Below are 20,658 nucleotides of genomic sequence, written 5' to 3'. Positions count from 1 at the left end.
CTAAGAAAGTCTTTTAGTCTCCCAAGTAAATGTATAATTAGACAGTTTACCTAAGAGATAAGAACAGGTTGAAGGTATTTTTAAGGCTCTTTGACAACTTAGACAAACTTTTCTGTCTGCTGTCCATCTACTTTGGAAATAACTCTCTCTGTGTAATGCTGGTAAAAGTACTACATAAGAGCAGCTGCAGTCACAGTGGTATGTGGATCAAAAGATAACTTGAAAGACTTTTTTAGCTTCTAAAATCTTACCTAAAATTGCTATGTCCTAATTTAGAAATCTGTTATATATGTGGTCTTAAGGTTTTCCGAGGTTTTCTACCTGTTTTCCAAGCACTGAGGCAATTCTTCAGCAACCCCGGCCTGTTTTTATGATAAATTCAGCAAATTCAGTTTGAGCTGCATTATTTTATGGGAGCACTAAACTAAGCGGAGTCATATACTGGGACATTACACCTTGCTAACAAATTCATGCTTTCCCAGAGTATACAGACCATCTCAGATGTCACCTTGGAATAACATAGCTCTGTGAGCTGTCAGTCCATTGGTCACTTGCCACAAGGGCTCTCCTATCTTTCCTTTATATTTCAAGTTGACTAAGATAGAATTTCTCTTTTCATTCTGTGGTACAGAACCTGCTTTGGTCAGGCTGAGCAGCCCCAGCTCTCTTAGCCTGTCCTTACAGGGGAGGTGTTCCATACCTTGAATTACTGTTTTTTGAATGACCAAATGACATGATTATTCCTTTCTTAAGATCTTTTGTACCTTTTTCACCACTTGCTCTGATGTATGGCACTTTCAAATCAGTTCAAAGTAAATCAGTACATTCAGATGCCAAATTGCAGTTAAGTACCTTCTCTACTGCTATTTACAAGTTCAGACCTAAAATAGTCCCTTTCTTCTTTCTCTATGAACTTGCAGCCTGAGATTCACCATTCTCTGTAGGTTAGCTTCCCCTGAGATTCTGAACTGTCAGCCAGTATTACACCCTGTGCATGCTTAAGTTTCCTTTAATCTCAGTGTCTGAGATTGTGACATCTTGATGGAGAAATGATACAACCACTTCTGGACACAGACACAATGTCTTCAATTAGCAGGATATCTGTATGACCATCTCCAGGTCTCTGGCTGGCTTTCAGTAGCACATTCAAGCAATTCATTAAAAAACTACATTCTAAATCAAATTTGGTCTTCAATAAAGTGTGCTACTGTTATCCATCCATACTGTAGCTGATGACTCTCATGGAAAATCACCAGATTTCAATACAAGCCTACAGAAAGGTCTTTGGTGGATATCAGGAAATACCTAGCAGCTCACAAGCATTCCCAGAAATGAAAATAAGAGCACAGAATCTTTAGATATTGAAATAAAAACATGTACATCCAGGTACAACACACAATGAAGGATTAAAATGCTTAAGTATGTTGTCTATGTTTAAAACAAGTAATGGAATTAAAAATAACTATATCTTAGACAGGGAGAAGATGGTAGAATAAAGAGCATTCTCTTCACTTCTAAATGTTTCTAAAGATAATTTATGTTTCTAGCTCACAAATTATATTTGGCAAGCTGCGCTTACTTGATTCAGTAGACTGTAACTGCAAATGCAGCTGTTGAAAACTGAATTGTTTATTCTATTGCGATGCGTTCCTGGCTGTGACCAGATGCAACCAGCTGTTAATCAGTTGCTTCTTTCTGCTCATCTTCTAGCAACCTGATGATCAGCAAGCCCTACAAAATGGTCTTACCTGACTAGAAATAGGATGCAGTAATTACTTATTTACTTAAGATTACAAATCCTTTGTGTGACCTTATCAGCTTACAGATTGATTTCAGTACCACTAGAGTTATATTAAAGTTACACTGTGCTTAAATATGAGCTCAAACATGTGCTGAGCCAAGCATCTGTAAAAGCAAAGCACAAGCAAAAGACAGAGGTTGCATTTTGGTGTTTAATCTTGTTGTAAATGCTTGAAGATATGATCAGAAAAGTTCAAGGCATTGATTACATTCACATAAGTGACTCAGTAGTTGTAACAGTGGTCTCTCCCCAGCCTATACTTAATATGTGCACAATTTAAACACTAAACTGCTATGAATTCCTCCTCCTAAATTTTTCCCTGATATACCCTCAACACTTCACAAAAGATAATGAATTTATCTACAGATCCCTTCTGTAAGTAAGAATTATTACTTTTATTTTATTTTATTTTATTTTATTTTATTTTATTTTATTTTATTTTATGAAAGAATACCAAAGCAGACAAAATATTAATTCTGGAAGTCCATTTTGTTTCATACACAGCCTCTTTTTTAATAACATTTTACACAGTACAACCACAGACCCCAGCTGAAGTCTTTCTGCTCCGTGTTCTTTAAGTCTAAGCCCAAAAATGTCAGAACACCCCGAAAATAAAAACATGCAATTCCTCATCAAATCTGAAGATGTGCTAAGAAAAGTAATTTTCCAGGCAGAAGGAGGATAGGACTAAAAATATTTTTTACAAGACTTTTCTTACTTACTTGATATTTCTTTCTCTTTCTGCAATATTCTGCCTCATTCAACTTCTGCAGCCACTCTGAGTGCAACATTTTGCACTTGGTAACACTGACACTGGTTCTGGAGGAAGACATCCTTTGCACTGTGTAAGCCTGGAATTCTAAAGTAAAAATAGGATGCATTGCAATCAGGAGACTAACATAAACAGACAACAGCTGAACTAGGGATGCATAGCTATTTTTAAATGTGAAATTTCCTTGTAAATTTAATGTTCCTTTAATTTGAATTTGGAGGCACGATGAGAAATTGAACCCTCAATTATTATTCAGCATCAACGCAGTTTATCTCTTGGCGGAACTGCAGTCAGTACAAACAAAAGACGTGAATGCAAGCAGAGATTCTGGACCAATCAGGGTTCTCCAAAGATAATTCCGTAAGACCTCTCTTTAATTTACACTTCACAGTGAGGTAAATGCTAGCACAAAGAAACTTAGAAATCATCAGCCTGAAACATCTTCTGCATGTTTTCATGCTTTCACTGATTCATGAAACAGGCCTCTTCTACAGCAATAACAAACATGGCTTTCAAAAAAACCTTTTTTTATCCCTCAAACCCAGACTAGTCTGGGTAATGAGGAAGTCAGCTAAGGTTAACTCTTTGCAATCCTTCATGTTTCTAGCCAACCAAAAAACATCAAATTTCTCCTTTCCGAACAAGCTCATTCAGAAGTTATCTAAAACATGTTAATGTTCAAAAAGTTAATAAAGTAGACCTGGCATTTGCTTGAGTCATGCCCAGACCCAGGACTGACAATACCTTCATCTTGCTAGAAATGGACTACTACAAGCACACAGGATACAGGCACTCTGTTTCATTGCGGATCTCTTTCTGGCTTAACTTTATGAATCTTATTCTGAAGGAATAGCATGATACCACCACCATGCCAAAAAGGCTCCTGGTCTTCTCTGGAAAGGGATACCCAAAACCAGCAGTAGGGAAATCCATCACTGTTAGGATTACATTTTTATCTGCTTGTTCCAGAATTCTACGTGCAACACCAAATAAAAAACCCAGTGTCAGAAAAAGTACATAAAAACCAACCCTAACTTTTCTGTAACATTAAGAATAATGTGGTACTTGGAAAATTTGTTAAATGGCAAAGAACAGCAGACTGAAACTGAACGTCAAGTAGACAAGAGGTATAATGATGTACAGCATTTCACTTCAAAAGGAAATACTTCGAAGAGTTTATAGAACAATTAGAGAGATTTTATTAGTAATAACACAGAGTTACAGAATTGCAGGGGTTGGAAGAGACCTCAAGAGATCATCAAGTCTAACTCCACTGCTACACCAGGTACCCTACAATAGATTGCACAGGTAGGCGTCCAGAAGGGTCTTGAACATCTCCATAGAAGGAGACTCCACAAGATCACCAGGTAACCTGTTCTAGTGCTCCTTCACCCTGTAAAGATGTTTTTCTACATGTTAGTACAGAACTTCCTAGGTAGATGTTTTAGGCCATTGCTCCTTGTCCTATCGCTTTGCACCTCTAAGAAGAGCCTGGCCTTATCCATTTGCCTTCCACCTCCCTTTAGGCATTTATAAACATTAATCAGATCCTCCCTCAGTCTTCTTTACCCCAGGCTGAACAAACCAGGTTACTCAGCCTTTCCTCATAAGTGAGGTGCTCCAGGCCCAACTAATTCAACTAAGCACAAATGCGGGAATCTAAGTTTACTATATTGTGGACCTTTATGAATTTACCTGCACATCATTTTCAGTTTATTAAGGTTTGGACCAAGCACTAATGATACCAAAGAAGACAACAGCACTCATTGAATCCTGGTGTGTGAGTACCTTGTATGCTTTCAGAAGCAAGACTTAGAAGCTCACATACGTATCGACTTTTCAAAGACTTACTTCAGAAATCTAAAGCTGACTCGTGATGCTTAAATGTCTAGAAGCAGTAATTGTGATCTGGCAATTACTGTGCCACATTTATATCATATCAAATACATTAACTGGCTTTATTTAGATTCCACCTTTGTAACTCATTTGCAATTAACAAGGGGTCTGCTGGTACTAGAGAAAGCCATGCTGATTTTTACAGAATACAGTGTCAAGTGACAAGACAAGGCAATCTATATTCAAGGCATTATGTTTTCTGGATGTATTAAACATTTCGGATTAAAAAATGCAGTTAGCAAATAGGGTCTTAAATAGTGGAAATTCTCACAATGAGGGCAATACTTACTTATTTCTACAGGAAATTTTTCTGTTAGAATTTCCTTGGAAAATGGTCTGGATGTGAACATGGGATTTTAGGATGTAATTTATCAGCATCCTTATTTAGTACTTTTTGAGCTGTCTTCTATGGAAGAAACGTAAACTGAAATATATATGAAAACATATACATATATATATATATATATATATAAACTTTGCCAAAACAGGAGATTTCATGAATTTCCTTAGTGCAGAATTTCAGATCCCAAAGATAGTCAGAAGCCATTTTAGAGAACATAAAAACTCTATCACAGAACATTGTTTATCACGTTATTATGAAATCTATGGATTTTTGTGATGCTTTGTAATCTGCTTAAAATTAATGCTTCCGATAACTTCTGGCTGTTTGAAAATTTCAGCATCAGTTTCTTGATCTCAATGGAAAACTCAAAGTGCAACTTTCTAATCAGTAAGCAAATAAAATCCAAATATTTTAGGATACTTCAGGACTTCGCTGTGACTTGGCTCATATTTAAATGTCTGGCACTTGAACAGCGACATTCCTTTACATGGCAGTTAAGATAATTGCTTTTACTTCCATTCAACTTTCCTAATCCAATGGTAAAGCACAATGGTATTCTTCCACATCTGGCATCTGGAAGCCTCATTGTTGGGACATACACCACTCAAAGAATTCTTCAGTTTCCAAATCAAATGCTTCTTCTAAAGATTCAGAAGCTGCATTATTAATTTCCTGCTTTCTTTTTAGTGAGCTCATAAAGAAAAGCTTCTATATGTCTACAAGTACTGATACAGGAAGAGGCCCTGAAACACGATAATGATAGCTAATAAAATATGGAAGCAAAGCTTTGCTTTGCTGTTGCTTTGCATAGACAGTAATAAAACTGCTTCTTTGGTAGGATATAAAGTGAACATCTCTTTCCAAATTGCTTCATCACTTATACTCACAAATGTCATAGTACTAAGCCTAAAGGAACATAAACATTTTACGACCTAGTACACACTTAGTATAGAAATACTGTGCACTGTTAAAGAGAGAGGCTCACTTTGGAGGACAGTGGTTTCTACTTGACTGATGAGTGAGATGACAGTGAGCATGGTCACAGACAAAAGGCAGGGCTGATAAGCCTATGGAACTCGCATTTAAACCTTAGGAGAAAGAAAAAAAGAACAGAGCAATACTGAAAGGCAAAAGGCGAGAAGCAGTTGGCTTTAAATCAATACCTGTTTAAATGGTGCAGATGGAAATAGGCCAACTTTTAAAGCAATTTAGAGGAATCCAACTTTTACCATATCACTAATTACTGAACTTCATGAATTAGTTCTGTACTTTTTAAAACTCCATTAGTCACATCTACTTAAAAGAAAGAAGTAACCATGCATTAGTTTTTAACACAGCAAATCATACTACAGCTGTGTTTCAGGCTGAGGTGTCGTCATTATGAAGCTTATAAGCTAGAAAGCTCTAGAAGGTACTTGTGAAAAAAGAGCAACTGCTCTAAGAGAAGGGGAATTTCAATTTGAATGCACTAAGAGTGCAACTCAGCAAGAGTGCTGTTAATTATTACAGAATCTCCACATAGCACTGGAACTGCATTCCCTCTTTAAGTGCCTTTCTCAGCCCTCCTCTCTGCGGAAGGAGAAGGGTGGGTGCGAGTTGCATAGGATGCATAATAACAGCCACACTAAACAAGTTCTAAATCAGTTTCCACTTCTAGCTGCAAACTATGCAAGGGGGTGCTAATGCTGAGCAACTCACAAACCCTGCGTGGTCCTCTAGGAAACGAAACAACTATTCAGATGGATATCACTGATATTTTCCACATTTGCGCTCCCTTTGCTTGGGAAAATCAGAATTTGAATCATGCTGCTTGGCTATGACAGCTTGCATACATACTGTGCCACCAGAAAACATGCTGGCTTGCCAAAGGTTTGCATGCACATTCTTTTGATATTTGAAGCAATGGTTCTTCACCAGAAAAGTTAATGCAACTTAGCCCAAACCCCAAATAATTCCTATTCATTTAAACTTCAGCACTTCTTCGAAATTCCACATGATATCAGCATCATACTGCGCCATGCACTTCACAGACACGTCTATTAGCTGAATACAGGGAAACTGAGACACTGAAGCAGTGAGCAAGTTGATCAAAGCTGTAGAACAAAGCTTTAGCAAACTTTACAGGAGAAGGTAGAAGTCTTAATGTAACCTTTTAAACATTAGATCATGAACTATTATAAACATTTTTATTTATTTATTTTTAAAAAGGGAAATAAAACCCACAAAACTTTCAGGCCCAGTAATTAAGGAACAAATATGCTTTTCAGAATAAAAGATTAACTGTTTTCTTTTCCTGTGACAGAACCCAGAATCCTTTTAACTAATTTGTTGAGGAAATATGCCACAGTGGAATTTAGTATGACTGATTAAACTATGTTAATACATTTTCCAGCTTTGGGTCCCAAGTCCCATTGCCCTATCTATGACCTTTCTAACTCAGGAATTATGTTACTTGTTCTACTAACAAGCATCCATCCATGCCACAGGATATCATGGTTGAACAGAAATTATTTGAAGTGCAAGCACAAAACAAAGACTATAAGACACATGAAGCATAAGTGTGTGTGTATTTGCTAGACAGACTCTGATGGTATTAGTCACAATACAAAGTCACTACCTAAGGTGATTTTTAGATTGATTCCTCTCTTTTTGACTAATTATAACCTGTAAATCAGCCCTGTGCACACAACAATCCCAGTGTCTTTTTGAGCTAGGCAATCCCATGCAAGGTGTTGCGTGTGGGAAAACAGCAGCTGAGAAAACCATTCACTTTTATGAGTTATTTTCATGGAAAACCCAGTACTTTACTTCTCACCTTTGTTACTTCTCACGTCTATCTCACTACCACAAAACCACACATGCATGACAAACGTAACGTATATACATTCTGCTTGGTGAGTTTTTTCATGACTCCTTGGAACTGTTACTAACGGTCTGACCAAGCTTCAGTTCATCTGTTTGTTGGAGGATGCCAAGCTGAACATTTGATCTTGAAAGCACTGGTGATCATCCATGCCCTTCTTCCCAGGTTGACACTCATAAGCTCTGATTTAGAGTCTACTGCACAGAAGTACATTGACAGGGCAGAAAATTAGGCTAGGAAACTACACCATGAATCTTTACCAGATTCAAGCCTTACGTAGCAATCCAGCAAAACAGGTAAGAAGTTAAAATAGCGAAACCTATGAGTGGCAGTGGGACAAAGCAATCTTAATACTGATCAGCAATACTGACAATACAGTTCAGGGTGTTTAAGTCTAATTCCCACTGAAGTCTGTTCATTCTTCTTGGTTGTACATTGCTTTCCTATAAACAAATGCTGAGAAACTTGTTTTTCTCTTCACAGTGTCCTGTTATTCCTTTCTCATTCCTTGAGCACTTGTCTTCCATTCACAAAACCCTGCAGAGCTGCACCATGTCTGCAGCAGCACCCCAGCTGCCTGGGTATCCCACACAACCAGGCAAACAGAGCTAACCACCGACTCTTGATTCCCCCATGGGATTAATTACCAAAACTTAGAGGAAATGATTCTCATTCTCACTTCTTGTAAGGCCCTTTCAAGACTCCAGCAGTGTGAGCAGGCTCAGGCTAAGTACAGCTCAATACATTTAATGCAGCTGAGACCTGATGATGCCTGATGCCTGGCTCGTGCAAGGAAAAGTTTTGCTTGCTCTTTCAGTACTATTTCTACTGCAGTATTTTCTACTTCCTTCCTGTGACTAAGGCAATTTTTGCAATTTATTGATAACTCATGCTGTCGTATCCTGGACCAGGAAGGAAGGTACATGAAAGTTCTGCTGCCCCATCCATTCTTGTGCTTATTACTACAGGCAAGTTATTCTGAACGGGGAAAAAACACCTTCCACTTTTTTTTTTAACTACTTTTTTTTGTATTACATCAGACAAACTTTCTGATAAAAGGGTAAAATTCCTACTGTAAAGCGTCTGTGGTAACAAGAGGCTTTTCCACTCAAAATGTAAATGCTAGTAGTATCAACATCTGGAGGACTGTAGCCTTAGGCACCATTACAAGAAGCAAGAGATCTGGACAGGATACATTCAATCTTACTTTATGGTATGATGTTCTGCCAAGATCAACTTCTAAGCTTTGACATATTTTATTTTGAAAAATGTTATCATCAGGTGTAAAGGAAATTCTTCTTCACTGAGGATAGTTTTGCAGCACAGTATTTGATGACATAATTACTGTGTGACTATATATTTAATGAACATCTTTCCTAACCTGAATAAACAAGAAGCACCATTTTTTTTCCCTCTGATGACATTCTTCTGCATCAGAAGATTTAAGTAACAACAAAAGGACTCCAATTCTCACTGTTCCTCTCAGTTACAGTAAGTCTGACGCTCAAACCCTTCTTACACTGAGCCCCTCTGCCTTCAACCTTACTCAAAATGTCATCATGTCCTCACACCATCCCAAAGCCTTCACTTTTGCCACACATTCCTTCCTGGCTAAAACATAGTTACATCCTCCTGCTGAGACTGCTCTGGCTTTACAGGTGCTGTCTTTATCTCAAGGAATCTAATTAAACACACTCTTCTGGGCAGTTCAGGGCAGCTGCTTAACACTTAGGCTTCTCTGACGGTCTCTGTTCACCTGTTTCAGTTCCAGCTGCAATGGGACTTTGGGAAATCTAGAACAAAGATGCACTTACCACATATGCAGCATGGGGCTCTAATGGCAGAATAAAAGGGAAACATATGGGAAAAGTGAACATTTAATATAGCCTTATATGTTTAGTTTTTGAGTCTTTAACCACTGTGCAGACATTTCTATGAATAAGTGGGCAAAAAGGAGGATGTAATACTTAGGTAGAAGTACAGGAAGCATGAAAAAATGCCAACATTTCCAAAGGTGCCACAGAATCACAAGGGTGACCCAGGTCCTGCTAAATTCAGTTTGGCAGCATTTACTTACTGCTCATCCTAAAATTAGAATCTACGTTGCTGAATACTCTTACTTAGGGGTGAACATCTGTGGCTGAATCTGTTTCCAGAGAGACCTGAAATCACTTTTCTTAGGACTTTGGAGCTCTGTCCCAAAGAGTTTACAGTACAGAAGCATACTTCAAAGCGAGTAATACCACAGTGATCGTGGAAAAGGCTGTCAGCTGGTTTAAATCAGGAGAAGTTTACTGAAATCAACTAGCTAAAAAGTCAGTGACAAAGATGTGAATTAAAACCTAAGAATCATATTCGAGAAGCAGTGTTTTGTAGTTAATCCATCAGAAGCACTAGTAAACTCCCCTTGTTTGGGACTATAGAAATATTTTCATGAAGAAAAATAGAACTTTCCACTGATAATCACACCAACACCCCCCCACAGCCCAATGTACTCGACTGCAGCTGTTCTTGGAATGTCATTCCAAAACCTGTATTTCAGCAACTCAGACACATAGCTTCGACTTTGTTGGGTCATCTCTGCCTCCATGATCCACATGCTCCGCAGATGTAAAAAGTTGTATCTTTTATATCTAACTCAATTTGTACTTTCCCACTGTAGCATTAATATAACACAACATGAGTATTTCCCAGGAGAAGTATTTGTCATTATAACACAGGGCTCAATTCATTCACTAAAGCAGAAGTTTGCAGAGCTCCTGGAAGTGGCCAGCTTCAGATAACGAGACCTTCGGATTAAATATAGGTTTAGACTTCTTTTTTTTAATCTTTCCCTTTATCTCCATCCAAATCCCCTCTCCCTTTTGGCTGCTGTCACTACAGCACTTCAGATTCTGGCACAGAACCAGTAAAGGAGGTATTTCAAAAGATGGTAAATCAACTTATTCAACGCTCTTTCTGGCTTCCTTTCTCAGAGGTCAAATATGTTTTCAAACCAGTAAAAGAAGTGAAAGTTCTTTCAAGTCTCACTTCTCACAAGGCAGGACAAGCAGAGGGGGGTTTTCCAATACTCGCTGCTAACGACATGCAGTTCTCGGAAGAGCTTCTTTTCTTCTCCCATCCATAGGTTATGCACAAAAGCTTACTCGTTATCTTTTCATATTTTCTCCAAAATGCCAAACAGAGAGCTATCAACTAACAATGGGATGAGGAATGAACACATACATCACATTTCATTATCCGCCTTTATTTTTAACTCAGATTCCCAAGCCAGCTCTAAGAAAAAACACCAACATCATTGCGTATGCAGGAACTCTCTCAGTGATAATTTCATGAGGACAACTTCACGTGAATAAAACCCTGTGAACACATAATTACTCTCTACTATTGTTATATACATGTAGTATATAATAGCAACACAGTTCCAAAGAGGTCAATACATATTTCTGTAAATACATTGAAAAATCTTGCATTCACATGACCGCTAACACAGCAATGACTGCATAATTCACGGAGCTGACAAATACCAGCACATCTCAGACGGAGGCATAGAAACAGCATGCATTTTTATAAACCTTGTTTAACGGTGACATATCTTTCTATGCAATTACGCTGACTTCTGATCAAATCCAAAAGTACTGCATTCGGAGTAACACTGCAAAACATGTATACAACCATCCTGACAGTTGCACAAGCCAGACTAATCTATTTGTCAAAAGACTAATCACCACTTCAGCATTTCACTGCTGCCTGCCAGATTTACCTTTCATTTTTTACAGCAGTTGCTGACCAACACTCAGCACTTCATGTTTTCGAACACAATGATATTCTTTGAGAAGAGGTTTCAGCTACTATTTATATACTTAATTAATTATTTTTGAAGGTTAACATGGAATATGGGCAGGAAGAGAAAGGAAAATAATAGTATCACTGTTAAAAATATTACATTGTTTGTTCAAGTTAGTATTAAAAACAAACAAACAAACTTTTATGAAAGTGATGCTTGAGTGAAATAAAAGTACCTGGAACCAGTACAGGACAGCTGGGGGTACTGCTATGGAGGACATAAGTTTAAATAACATAGTAAATATATTATTCATAAGGCATTACTTTCATGTAATAGCAGACATATAGAGCAAGACCATTTTTCCATTGACTAGAAAGGCAGCCTATGATGACTAGCACAGATGTACACGTCTGCGCCATACCTTAAGATGACATGAACTGCTCTCTGTTTCATTCCAGCATTTAGCCTTACTTTCTACGTAGCAGAGCAATCCTACCTCACTGCTGAATATTGTTCCACCGTGACATAAGTAGAAACATGCTACAAACTGAGAACCTGGTAAGTATCTTATTGGTTTAGTAAGCAACATCCAGTTTACCAGAAGTTCTCAAAACAGTTGCCAGAGGTGCTAACCATCATTATCCCTGTTTTACAAGTGAGGAGAACTGAAAGTTAATATGGAAGTTAACATGACCTTCCTCGTGATCTCCTACAGGACAAAAGCAAAGCAAAGAACTGGTAAAACAGCTTTAAACATTTACTGAAATGTAAGTTGGAGTATAAAAATACACAGGAATATTTAAACTGTATGCGAACATACACACATAGACATGCCTCCACATGTGAAGGCTGCTCCAAAAGTAATGCCTCCGATTTTATTATGTTGGCCTATAATGTCAGAGGTGGATGTTGGTCATACAGCAGTTGAGGAAGAACCTTCCCACCATTACTCCTTTACATGTTGTTGCCATGTGACAGATGGCAGCAGAAGGGCAGTCTGATAAAATGGAGTCTGACATGGAAGTGCAGATGAAGCAAGGGTATGTCACTGAATTCCTTGATGTGGAAAACTTTTGCACCCACTAACATTCATCAACACTCGCTGAACGCTTATGGAGACCAAACAGCGGATGCACACTGAAGAAGCGGGTGCTGCATTTCAGCAATGGTGACAAGATGAAAGACAAGTCATGTTCCAGACGGCCATGCAGATTTTTATGAGCATAGCCTGCAGGCTCTTGTTCATGGCTGGTGAAAATGCACATGGTATAATGACAGTCACTGTATTGAAAAACAGTGTTTTGTATCTGAGAATTTGCTCTATCAAACAGTGTTATTACTTCTGGAGCTGCCTGTGTAAATACAACACTATTCTTCTTTTGATATATTCACCTATATTCCCTTTGTTGATATTTGCTGTAAGTACATTTTACGACAAAAGCACAATCTATTCATAACTACATAAAAAGAATAAAAGAGGAATCTTTTTTTGTTTTTCCAGAATAGGAAGAAAACTCATGCACCACAATGCACTGTAAGGAGGATGCCTTCCAACCTTGTATCTGTAGAGCTATTCTGCCAAGAACAAGTCTGTACCAGCAGTCTGAAACATTGGCACACAAAAGTGATTTTTTGCACTCATTAATGCTGATCTAGTGCCTGTACCCAGAATACAAGTCAAAGGAGTGGAAAGCCAGCAGACTACCAGTGTGTTTGAGGCAGTGATCTTGCCAAAACACCACATATTTAGCACTCATGAACTGATGTAATGAAAATTGTTGGTAGAAGGCTTGAATAACATCAGGGCAAACATAAAATATATTTTCACTGTCTAGTTATTTTGTGCCTTTAAAATTACCTTTGTGGATATGAAGAACATTTCAGTAACTACCGTGTTAAACAGAAAACATTCCTAGCAATAGAATTGCCAGCAGAAGAAATACATGCATCATTAGCACAGAAAACTGCTAGCTAAACCTCAGCACTGTAATGGTTCATAAATATTAGATAACTGATAAACAAAACATTTAACATGTAATCTATGTCACATAAATATAGCTGTACACTACCAAACCAGAATTGCAGCTGTGGATGTTCTGGCTTACAGTAGAAAAAAGGAAGTCTCTCCTAAACAACTATCAAAAGATAACTTAACAAACAAGAATATGCTTGTTTAATAGCAGAAACAATGATAAATGCATGGGGTTTTGTTTGTTTTCCTCATCTTAAAGATAAATAGCAACATTTTCAAACTATTTCAACTTCTGAGGGTTGCAAGGGCATTCTGTCTTTAATTGCTTCTTTCTGACTTGACAATTCAAATTACCCAAATAAAAGAATTCATTCTGATAAAACAAGTGAGCAGATTTAAGGGAAAATGGATTTATTTTAGTGCTTTATAATATAATTCAGCCCAAACTGCATGAAACTTCTTTTTCTCTCATTAATACCTTCTTCTGATTGGCTGCAAGAATGAAACACAGTCCTTTCTCCTGTCTTAAATTCTCCTTTTTCTGACTGCACTTGGCTTCCACATACTGTTCAGGTTTTCTCTCCTTTCTCCCTGTCACTTTAGGTACTGAAGATTTAGGTAGCCAAACTGCTTTTATAATTCATGAGAGGCAGGTACAGAAGGAAGCTGACAGGTCTACATCTTCTACTGTATGTTCAGATACATCAGTGAAATGTGACGACATCTTAAGACAAATGAACAACTCAGGCCAAAGTTACAATGTTGATGAGCTCTAAACATCCCAAGCAACAGGGATCCAATGTCCAATATGATCAGTACAATAAGCAGTTCACTGTTCACTGAAGAAAAAAATCAAACCACGTTGGTTCCAGCACTTGCTACTAAAATTCTCTACTTTTGAAATTTTGCAATCTGTCTCACAATTCTACAATAATTATGTACAGCAACCAGAACAAGACAACATTTCTGTAAAGTCTCTTTTGGCCTCCAATTGATTGTGGCTCACTTCAAAGCAATGAATTAGAGTAACTGTGGTTCACATAAAACCCTCTTGCATTTAGCTGGAAGAACTTACGAATATGTTAAAAATGTGGATAGATTGTAGGAGTTGCTGAAACAGATCCAAACTTGTGAGTTTTGAGTCTAGTTGCTCACCTCAGCAATTACTTATTTGTTTAAGCAAGCTTTTTCAAAGCTCCTGTGTCCATACTTTGGCAAGGGGGCTGAACGTTTCAAAGCAATCAATGAGAATTAGCATCAGTGACATTAAGGATATGCCCGTGTCTCTCCTGGAGAGACAATAAACATGCAGAAGGATGAGGGAATGGTAAAACATCTTTACATAACTGCTCTTAACATCACTGCTCGCACATTTCTGCTTACAGCCAGAAACTCACCAGCTTCTGTGACACGTAAATAAACAAAACTTTGACATACTGGTTTCCTAAAGTGGGAATAGCAATAATAATAAAACCATCAATACTCCATAAAGGGACTTTAACTTGTCTGAAGATATTTTCATTACTGCAATAAGCATTAAGCGTTTCCTTTGCTGTTAACAGATTTTATGGCAAAGCTTTGAAGGATGCCCCACAGGTTATCAACAACAGCTCTATCTGTTGCATGTAAAATAAGAACAAACTAAACATTGCAGACAACTACTTTCAAGTTGTGGCCCTAGACTAAAACTGGAATCATGACAGGACAGATCTTTTGCTGGTATAGTCTGGCATAGCTCCAATGGAAGGAAGCCATATCAATTGACACCAGCTGAGAATGTAGTTTGATGCATCCCCTTATTCACTTATTTAAGTCTGTATTATCTTTCTCCTCCTTTTTTTTTCCTTTTATGTTCTAGTCTCCAACACCATTTTGACCAGTCACTAATAGCCCTTCTCTAAGAACTAATCTTCCTGTTAGTTTGCTTTTAAATATGAATCTCAGATGCAGGAAATTAAAGCCTTCCTCCTAAACATAAAGCAGATTCCAACTGAAAACTAAATACATGCTTCAAAACACTCTCTGACTAAGTCTTTCTTTATGGGTAAAATTAGTAAATGTTTGAAAGGGGGGGTAATGAATCCAGGTTAATGTGACTGTTTATAATTTTACTTTTCCAACAGCACATTTCATATTTGTCTCAGCGTATTATCTGGTAAAGTATTTCATAACAATGAATTATTTCAAAGGGTTTGTGATTAGTGACATATTTTGAGCTAAAGTTTCAAAACCAGTCAGTAATGTGAGCTTGCATGTTAACGTACAAATTGCCAATTGCTCAAAAAGAAGTTAGAGCACTTAAGTACATACAAACATAAGCTCTTTTTAGGCTTCAAACAACAAAATGACTGAAAATAAGATGACAATGCAAAGAGGAGTAGGTAGAAGGGGAACTGGGTATGATTCAGGGACAAACCACATAAGCAGCACATTTACACATAGTGTGAACTACTGCTATCACTGGTCTACCAGTGTTCACTGCCTGCTCTTTCTTACTGTGGCATTAACAACATTTTAAATTAACTAAGCACTTCAGAGAATTAAACAAACTGGGACAAACAAGACTTTATTATATGCTGGCATTATGGCATTGCAGTGGTTCACGGTGGGGAAACCACCAGCCCTCTTCCCACCTGCATATGACTTGCAAAGGGCTAACAGAAGCAGTAAGTCACTGAGCAGTCTCCTGCAAAACAAAGGCACAACTACCACCAGCGTGTCTAAATTCATTTCCTAAGGAGTTTTTCTCTAGCTCCAACAGTCAATGGCATGGGTACTGCCTGAATAGGCTAAGTCCATCAACTTTCAGCAAAAGTTAAGAACAGTGATGAGATTATTTTATATAGACAACCAAGAAGCCAAAAGTACTTTCTATGACCGAGAGTGCACAGTACAAGTTTGCATAATTGATATCTCCAGAATTGCTGTTAGAGTATTAGATTTACAATGTATTCGTAACACAGTAGTACTGATTGGTGTCTGACATTAATCACATTTTCTGTATTTAAAAAGAGAGCCTATTAATATTTCGATCAGGAAGAGTTAATAAGCTCACTCTTTATTAGACAACCAGAATCCTCATAAAAAAAACAGACCTCAGAAAACAGGCTCTCAAAATTTCTTGTTTCTATTACATTTCATGTATTGGTCTTAGCCATAACTATTTGAAGTTCTTTTTGTTTTGTTTTGCTATAGAATACATCTGTAAGACACCAAATGCTCAGATGTTTATCTAGCCATAGAGAGGGTTTGAAAAATCTGTTGCAAGTAGGATGTTTTCCTGAGCAACTGCTATCAGCTTCTGCCAAATCTAAGAAATACATCTCTAGTCCTTCTGGTTTTAATGAATATCTTCCAGCGCTCTCTGAGTAGTCAAAGAAAGCTGAGAGAGAAGACTCATGCACAGATGCTTCCCTGACCAATTGCTTTTGAAGAAACTGAATGACATACAGAAGGAAGAAAGTTATTTTTTGCTAACCACAGAAAGATGGTAAGGTTTCTGATGTACCCACAGGTGAGGCATTCGGCCACAGATACCTGGTTAAATCCAGTACCTCCTCCTTCCTCAGCAGCCAGAGAGATATTCTATTATCACAGTATTTCTAATGGATACTATGACCTTACAATCGGTTTTACTTAAACAGAATTAGTCCTCTGATTACCAGGTACTCTTTAAGATTTTCCTGAGTGTGTAGAAGAGAATGACCGGTGACCTCTGCAGTGTTGGTAAGAGAAATAAGTCAAGATTTTCAATGTGTTTCTGCAACGTCTGTGTCATTTGAACCACGATACAAAGATGAGGCATTACGGCTCGTATTTGAAGGTCACAACATCTGTGAACGTAGCACAGAAGACAGCACGCTCTGCAGAGATGACATCCAATGGATTTGAGAGGCTGCACTACTCTTCCATCTTAGTTAAATACTGATGATGCACTCAGCAAGACCTTGTGAGAAAGCCATTGCTACCTCACACTGTTAAAATAAGCATAGGGAAATCCGCTTCAATCCCCATAAGTAACACTGAGCAAGTCCCTTACTCTGTCTCTTTTGAACAAGATTAAAAGTAATACCAGACTCTACCTTCAGGGAGAGTATCAAGATAAATATTTTAGGCTATATGCACTCAGCAGCTACTCAGCAAGGATCCATACAACTCCCAAGCAAGTTTACAAATGGTATGGAGTATGGAGGAATAAACCCACTGCTCTAGATCTGACAGCTTCTATGACTACTATGTTAAAAAAGACAATTGTTGATAACGCCTACCGAATTCTTTATCCATCTGAAAGTGTCACTACTGCTGTCTTAACAGATCTTATCAGATCTCTGTTTAAAGTAAAAAACAAGTCTAAGCTAAACAATGTTCAAACGTCCATCCAAGTTCTACACAGCGTATTTTCACATCTCATTTCTGTTGTTTGATACAGAACAGGGATGAATTATTCCAATTCTGCCATGTTTTTGCCTAGTACACCTAGGAGATACCCCTCTTTCCTGATGAAGGTAACCCTTTGTAGACACAATGTATTAAGATGAAGTCATAAGAGCATACACATTCAGTGCCCTGGGATGAGACAACTCCACACATACCAAATAATACTGTTCTATTTCTGTTGACTTTCCAGTGTAGTTGCAGGTCATAAGGGTGAATCAGAGACACATGTTGTCACATATGAAATCTGCCTTACACAGCTTTCCTTAATGAATCAGTAAGGACAAAAAAGAGAAAGCACAGCTGATCAGAACACCAGGAACCCGCCCACAGATTACACCCAGGTGTTTATGATGTCTGAGCCCTCAGCACAGTGGATTGCAAACTTGCTAAGCCCAATTAAAGACCACAGGTTCCACCTGGATTCTTACCACACTGCAAGCAAAATTATCTTTTAACCCCGTACACACAATTTCTGTCTCTACTTTTCCAGTTAGAAAGGGAAAATAAAGCCTGCAGAACAGTGGCCTCACTGAGTGTGTGGAGAAGCTCATAGAAATCTCCAAGAAGTAACATGTTTAGAATAAACTCAGACAACAATGAAGAAAACTACCCACAAAATATGCAGTTAAAGGATGTTTTTGCAAGTTCAGTGTTAGCTCTCGGAATGTTATGATCCCAGTTTTCCCTGTTGCATCTGAGAGGTGCTTAGATAAGATTTCAAACACTTCTGAGAATAAAGTCAGTTTTCTTACAGTGTCTTAAATATTTGCTTCACAACTGGTCTGAACTTCATCTATGATCTTATTAGCACCGTGGAGATTGTGTGAGATGGCTCCCACTGCAGTGCTGGAATGGAAGGACAGGAAGGAGTATTACCCTCTATGTCAGTGATCAGCTGGGAGCTTCATCTGGGCATGGATCAGGAGCTGAAGGAAAGCTTTATGAATCAGGATTAAGGGAAGTTAGGGACAGGTGACATTATAGTGGGGGGCTGCTACAGACTTCTGAACCAGAAAGACAGAGAGGTTAAGAGCCTTTGCAGACTATAGGTGCAGCCTTATGCCATCAGGACTTCAACTGCTGAGGTACCTGTTGGAGGAACAACACAGTATGGCATAAGCAATCTAGGAGGTAACTGCTGATGGTAACTTCCTTCTCTAAGTGATAGAGGAACCAACAAGGAGAGGAACTATGCTGGACCTTGTTCTCACCAGCAAGGAGGAGCTAGTGGGAAATGTGAAAATCAAAGGCAGTCTTGGTTGTGGTAAACATGAGAAAGTGGAGGTTAGTATCACTATTTGAGCAAGGAGGGCACACAGTAACCTCATAACCCTGGACTTTGAGAAAGCATTATTTGATCTCTTCATGGATCTGCTCGGTCCATGGGATAAAGCCCTGAAGGGAAGAGGGGCCCCAGAAAGCTGCATAATCTTCTCTAAGATCAGGAAATGTACATCCCAATAAATAAGGATGTCATCTACAGGAACCTGACGGGTCAGAAGTGTGCCTTTGTGAGCCTCATTATGTTCAATGAGGCCATGTGCAATTTCCTGTACATGGGTTAGGGCAACCTCAAGCTAAATACAAGACTGGGCAGAGAACAGATTGAGAGTAGACCTGAGAAGAAGGACTTACTTAAAAGTATTGGTGGATGAAAAACTGAACATGAGCTGTATGCCTGAAACCCAGAAAGACAACCATATCCTGGGCCACATGAAAAGAAGCACGGCCAGCAGGGTGAGGGTGGTAATTGTCCCCTTCTACTCCATTTTCATGAGAGCCCATCTGGAGTACTGAGTTCAGCTCTGCAGCCCCTTAGTACAAAGACGTGGTACTCACAGGAGTGATCAGAGGGCTGGAGCACCTCTCCTGCAAAGACAGGCTGAGAGAGCTGAGAGAGCCTGGAGAAGGCTCCAGCGAGACCTGGTTGCAGCCAGTACCTAAAGGCCTACAGGAAAGCTGGAATGGGATGCTTTATCAAGAAGTGTAGAGACAGTATAATGGTTTTAAGCTGTAAGAGTTTAGAGTTAGATTAGATGTTATGAAGAAGTTCTTTAACTCAAGAGTGGCTAGGCACTGGAACAGGTTACCCAGTGAATTTGTGGATACCCCATTCCTGGAAGTGTTCAAGGCCAGGTTGGATGGGGCTCTGGGCAACTTGATCTAGTGAGAGTTGTCCCTGCAGTGGGGCTGGAACTAAATGAGCTTTAATATCTCTTTCAGCCCAAACCATTCTGTGATTTTATGGTCTTCATTGGGACCCAATACTAAAACACATCTTAACTCCCAGGTTGTTTCAATGACATGAAGTAATTGTAAGCGCACAGTGACCGTAAGTAATTTCAGGTTTCCACTTGCCTAGAGCCTTCCTGATACATGCTATTTCAGAGACAGAAGGGATCAAAGAACCAAAAAAAACAAGAAATATTGATAAAATAGCCAAGTGTCAACTAAACAAAACCCACGTAGATGTGTGCAGTCATTTAAAAGATTTACACAATGTTTTCACATCTTAAATGTTCAAGACAAAGGAAGAGACATAGGTTTTTAGAATTAGAGCTTGTCAACTGCTATGCCTTCTCAGTGTACTGCTTTTCACTTCTTCTTTTTGTCTGTTTCCCACAGTGAAAATCAGCTTAGAAGTTCTGTCTTGAGCATCATCTTTCATTAATGATCACATTCAGGTACAAAAGGTATCACACTACACACCACAGTAGACTAAAAGTTGATAGACTGAAAGAATGAATTGATTTAAAGGATAGTTAAGACAGACCGATCATAAGAATT

Source organism: Excalfactoria chinensis, chromosome 3 (assembly GCF_039878825.1).
Source record: "Excalfactoria chinensis isolate bCotChi1 chromosome 3, bCotChi1.hap2, whole genome shotgun sequence".
Classification (NCBI taxonomy): Eukaryota; Metazoa; Chordata; class Aves; order Galliformes; family Phasianidae; genus Excalfactoria; species Excalfactoria chinensis.
This window is presented reverse-complemented; position numbering follows the sequence as displayed.